We start from the raw sequence: 5,781 nt of genomic DNA, 5'->3' as shown, positions 1-5,781 counted from the left end.
CCTCAGGAAAACGCAAAAGATATGTCCACGAGATGTAACCACAGAGGTAAAGAAATCACTGATATAAAATACGGGCACTCACCCAAAGGTCCCAATGTCAGATAGTGGGCCCAGCCCGGCCTCCTCCGGTCTGGGATGGGCACAGATGGGCCTGCTCTTGGCCCGGTCTCCCCCCAGGCACACGCCCAGGAGTGACCTGTGCGCATCTTGTGCTGCAGGAGCGCTGTACAGAGTTTATCCCTGCGCCTCCTGGCATGAGAACAGAAATGGGCGGAATGCATGTGAAGCAGGCTGGGGCCTGTAGTGTCTGAAACTGGTGTGGTGTGTATCATAGTGCACTCTGGGTTAACGCATGGCCAGCAAAGCTCATCTGGTACTATCCAGGCCTTTTTTTAATTTGTACAGAAACCAGTACCAAGTATGCAATATTTTAAATTTGTATATTTTAGTCTAGGTTCCCTAGGAGTGCAAACGTGGTACTTCGTAATGGTAGTCCAGTACACATCAGTGTACTGCCTAGGGCTGTTTGCCATTATCTCTTTGTGTCCAGTTATGTGGTAGATGAGTGCTGGTGGTCAATAGGAATCTGATATAGGTTAGTGTTCAGGCCTCAGGAGTTCCCCCATGTCTGTAAGTACATCTGGATCGCTGAGCTAGCGATGGGCCTAAGCCCAAGTCATGGGAGCTCATCAGACTTTGTCAAAATTGAAGGTTTTGCAAAGTGTTAAGGGATCCGCCAGCACTGTATAGGTCTGCAATTGCCCAGAGTCCTGCGCCCTTCCACTAGTCAGTGGGTCCGCAGGCTCCCAATCTTGATACCGGAATTACGCATGGTGGTGAAACAGACCGTCCGTGCCAATTATTTTGTGTGCACCTTTCATTACCTGCCACATCACTTTCCCCCTGGGTCGGCAGTCAATGACACACAGAGGTTCCCTCTTATACAGTGTGCCCAAATGCAGTGGGGCCTTCAGAACTGCTCGTTCTAGGAAGAGTCACCAGTTGTGATAGGTGTGTGAGAGATAGTTAAGATACATATCTGGTAATCACAACCCTCCCATTTTTAGGTCTCGGCCTGCGTAGGCTGCACCTGCGCAGTCTCGCTGGCGAGATGTTATGTTTTCTAGTATGGGGCTTAAACAAGCCAGCTCTTCTCCATTGGCTGGCTTCCTAAAGGGCTGCCAGCCATTGGAGAAGAGCTTTGTCTGTCACTTTAAGTCCCGTCCGTTTCGGATTGAGGGCGTGTTTTTAGGTTCTTTCTCTCCTCTTCCCATTGGCTGGAATTTTACATTCCAGCCAATGGGAAGAGTTGAGTTGAGGGAAAATTTGTATAGCGCTACTTTACCCGTAGGCGTCAAGGCGCTAAAGATGGGAAAGGAAAACTGTGTGAGGGGAAAGCAGGGAGAAAGGTTAATGGTAGGCCTCCCTGAATAGCCAGGTCTTCAAAGTCTTTCGGAAGAGAGGGTGAGAGGTGAGTTCCTTAATCTCAGCCGGAAGAGTATTCCAAATTTTAGGAGCACGGGAGCTGAAAGCTCTGTCGCCCCATCTGACTTTGTTGGTTTTAGGAACAGACAGAAGATATTTATTGGCTGAGCGAAGTACCCTGCCGGGGACGTAAGGGGTCACCAAAGGTTTAGTGTCTTCAGAGCCAAGCCCGTGCAGTGCACGATGGGTAAGACACAGAACCTTGAACTCTATTCTGGCCTGGATAGGAAGCCAATGAAGGTCCTTCCTAATAGAGGTGGCTGAGGCAAACTTCGGGGCATCAGCAACAAACCGAGCTGCTGCGTTTTGTACTGTTTGAAGACGCTGTATCTGGGATTTATTAATTCCAAGGTACAACGAGTTACAGTAATCTAGCCTTGAGGAAATTAGGGCCACCGTAACCAATTTACGGGCATCGGTGGAAAGATAGTGTACTAATTTCCTCAAGGTTATAAGGACACCACAGCAAGTAGAGGTCGTCCTGCTGACTTGTTTTTGGAAGGAGAGCTTGGTATCAAAAATAACACCTAAGTTCCGAGCAGACTGGGAGGGCGATGGACAGGCTCCAAGGGAGGGAGGCCACCAGTCCATTGACCAAATCTCCTCCTTGCCTCCGAAGATCAGCACCTCCGTTTTTTCCCCATTCAATTTAAGTGAATTCCTCTCCATCCAGTTTGCAACCGCTTCCATGCAGTTCTTAAAGTTTCGGGCTGTAATGTCAGCAGTTTGAGAAAGAGAGACCATAATCTGAGTGTCATCAGCATAGGAGAGAAAGAAAAACACGCCCCCCAGTCTGAAAATGACGGGGCGTTTCTCCGAGCCATTTCTGCTTGACCTCGGATTCGGAGGGAGCCTACCCCTTATCTGCCCCGTTTTCATGGCTCGTCTCATTTATAGTCGTCGATATGCTTTGGAAGGGCACGGACAGGTTGCGCTGGAGTGAGGGCGGCCAGGGGCTGGTAGTAGGGTCGGTTGCCGCCTGGTGGCTGGGTTTGGGAGCTGAGTGGCACCATGATCCCGAGATGCTGGTAAGGGCCAGTTCAGTCTTCCGCTGCGGAGGAGCCCGGGTTCGGGCCTCGGCGTGTTTGTTCAGTATGAGTGAGGTAAACATGGTGGTATTAGCACGAGGGTCCCTTGTATTTGCGGGCGGGACAAAAATTACGGAACATGTCGCATTATTAAAATGCTGTTATTACGTGCTCAGATCATCGCGGGTTGAGTCCGGCATGAGTTTATGTAAAGCAAATTTTTCCCATTCTGACTTGTAATGAGCATATTGCAGAGGGGGAATTAGCGCCATTGCCTGGTTACCATTTGGTGATTTCCGGGAGAATATGGTTCCCCAGCTGCTGATTTGGTTTGCGGGGTTCGTCGGCTGCGGTCGGCGGTTCAACGGTGCCTTTTCTATTTCTAGGTGGCACTGTTTGGGCGCCATCTTGGCGCGTCAGTGAAAGAGGGAGGCGGCTGTGAAGCCAGCAATATGAGCGGGGAGAAAGCGGGGAGGTGGCCAGAGCCAAAGGAGGCCATGGCGCGCTGAGCAGCCCCCGGGGCTCTGCCCTCCAGGTCACCAGCTCCGCCCTCCTATGGGAGACCCCACCAACACCCGGGCACGCAGGTCCTCAGCTCATACACTGTGACCGCCTCACGGAAAAAAAGCATCCAGGCCGGGCTCTGTCTTAGCTAATTGTGGAAACACTAACCACCTCCTGGTTTGCATTTACCGAAAATTGCTATTCTCGGACTTCCCTGCCCCTATTACATACTACTGCTAGCCCTCTCCTGGGCTCTGCCCTCCTATCGGAGACTGCCCGCTGTTACCGGCCCTACTGCAATACTGTAATTTCTGAAGTGACCCTCCTTCCCACTCCAGCTCGACCAGAGAGTGCTTAATCCCATTTGGGTCCTGCTTCACATAGCGGAAACTGGCCACATCATCCGGATGCTGCCTCCCTGGGGTGCGCTCTCAGTGTCAGATTTTTCACACCCAGGACTGTTCTTCCAATCAGAGACTGTCAGGCGTACCGTAGCCAAGAATCCACCTTCCTGCTGGCCACGACCCCCCCTCCCCCTTCTGCCCCGCCCCCACAAATCCTATCTGTCCTCCACAGGCTCTAAATCAGTTTTTGAGACTTCGCCCCCCCCCCCCCCCCCTTGCCATTTGGTCTCCTCCACCCCCGGTGCCACCCTTGCCATTTCGTAGTTTCACCAATTTTACCTGCACCAGGGCTCTGGGACACCCTCTATCCTGATCTCTGCTGCCGATCTGTAGTTCCATCGTTGTAACTGACTGTAGGGCATCACTGCTTAGGGCTGATACATTCCGCTATAGCCTCCCCCAAAATCTCGGAGCCATGGTAGCAAACTGCAGTTCCTCGGCGGCGGCCGCACACAGCGCCAGTAAAACCAAAACCAAGAAGAAGCACTTCGTATGTCAGAAGGTGAAGCTCTTCAGAGCCAGTGAACCCCTCCTCAGCGTCCTTATGTGGGGAGTCAACCACGCGGTAAGTCATGGGGACACGCAGGGTGAGGCGTCAAACATATTACATTATTTCCATCTATTGAAGCAAATGTCATCATGTCTTCTGTTGCCCACCACCGTGCCTGCTGACCCTTTCCATTTCACTAGCAACCTATTGTAACTGTAATGATATCCCTCATTGGCATCAGTTTTCACCTCCTTGCTTCACTAATGGTTGCTTCCCACAACCCTTTGCCATCGCTGCTCATCCCATATGTTTATTGGGTTTATAAAGCGCATGGCTGCCTCAGATGAAGAGTCCCAGCATCAGTATTCTGTCTATATGAGAGGTTCTCCTAGCGATAAAAAAATCGAGGGGAAATACTCATGTGTGTCCTTTAGGTGTCTAAACTACTAGCTAAATCCAAAGAACCCCCAGCTCTGTACTGCGGGGGCTGCAAGTCTCTGTGTGTGTGTGGCTCTGTGTGGCTGTATGTGTGTGGGTGTGTGTGTGTGTGGCTCTGTGGCTCTGTGTGTGTATGTGGCTCTCTGTGTGGCTCTGTGTGTGTGTGTGGCTCTGTGTGTGTGTGGCTCTGCGTGTGTGTGGCTCTGTGTGTGGCTCTGTGTGTGTGTGTGTGGCTCTGTGTGTGTGGCTCTGTGTGTGTGTGTGTGGCTCTGTGTGTGGCTGTGTGTGTGTGTGTGTTTGTGGGTCTGTGTGTGTGTGTGGGGGGCTCTGTGTGTGTGTGGCTGTGTGTGTGTGTGGCTCTGTGTGTGTGTGGCTCTGTGTGTGTGGGGGGCTCTGTGTGTGTGGGGGGCTCTGTGTGTGTGTGGGGCTCTGTGTGTGGCTCTGTGTGTGTATGGGGCTCTGTGTGTGTGTGTGTGGCTCTGTGTGTGTGTGCCTCTGTGTGTGGCTTTGTGTGTGGGGGGGCTCTGTGTGTGGGGGGCTCTGTGTGTGGGGGGGCTCTGTGTGTGTGCCTCTGTGTGTGGCGCTGTGTGTGTGGTTCTGTGTGTGTGTGTGTGGCTCTGTGTGTGTGTGGCTCTGTGTGTGTGGGGCTCTGTGTGTGTGTGTGGCTCAGCGTGGGGTTCTGTGTGTGGCTCTGTGTGTGTGTGGCTCTGTGTGTGTGTGGGGCTCTGTGTGTGTGTGGCTCTGTGGGAGTGGTTCTGGGTGTGTGTGTGCGGCTGGATGTATGACATTAAGACGCATGCTTTTACATCGCATGCCTTTACAACGTAAGTATTACAACGCAGTCCATTACAACGCATAGTGCTTTGGGGTGCTGGGTAGTGAATAGTTTAATTTACTATTCCAACTCCAGTCCCCGTGGACATTAGGGAAGGTTATTGGATAGTAAATTAACCTATTCCCTATCCTAGAGCGCCCCCCAGAGCAATGCGTTGTAATAGTTTGCGTTGTAATGGTTGTGTTGTAAAGGCTCTGCGATGTAAAAGTTGCGTTGTAAAGGTTGTTTACCTGTGTGTGTGTGGGTGCAAATGCAATAGGTCTCGCATTTGCGAGAGATTAAGCTATTACTCTTTACTACTCTCTAATGCTTACCTATTGCCATTGTCAATGACAATACCATATATTTATCGGTTTAAAAAAAAAAACAATAAATGAAAAAAATGACATTTGTAATGCCAATAGCTCTAACTTTAACAAAGACGAGACCATTGCATTGTAAATGCTAGTTGTATCTGTGTGTAGCCACACTGGTTTGTCTTGGGTTTCTGCCCTCCCAGATGAATGACTTAATGCGTTTGTTCAGGGCCCGGGGTATCCCTTCCGGTATAAGGAGAGGTATCAGGCCAAAAACATAATTGAACCTCGGGGTGTTTTT

This window comes from Lissotriton helveticus, chromosome 9, assembly GCF_964261635.1.
Source record: "Lissotriton helveticus chromosome 9, aLisHel1.1, whole genome shotgun sequence".
Taxonomy (NCBI): Eukaryota; Metazoa; Chordata; class Amphibia; order Caudata; family Salamandridae; genus Lissotriton; species Lissotriton helveticus.
The sequence above is the reverse complement of the archived record's forward strand: the minus strand, read 5'-3'. Positions refer to the sequence as shown.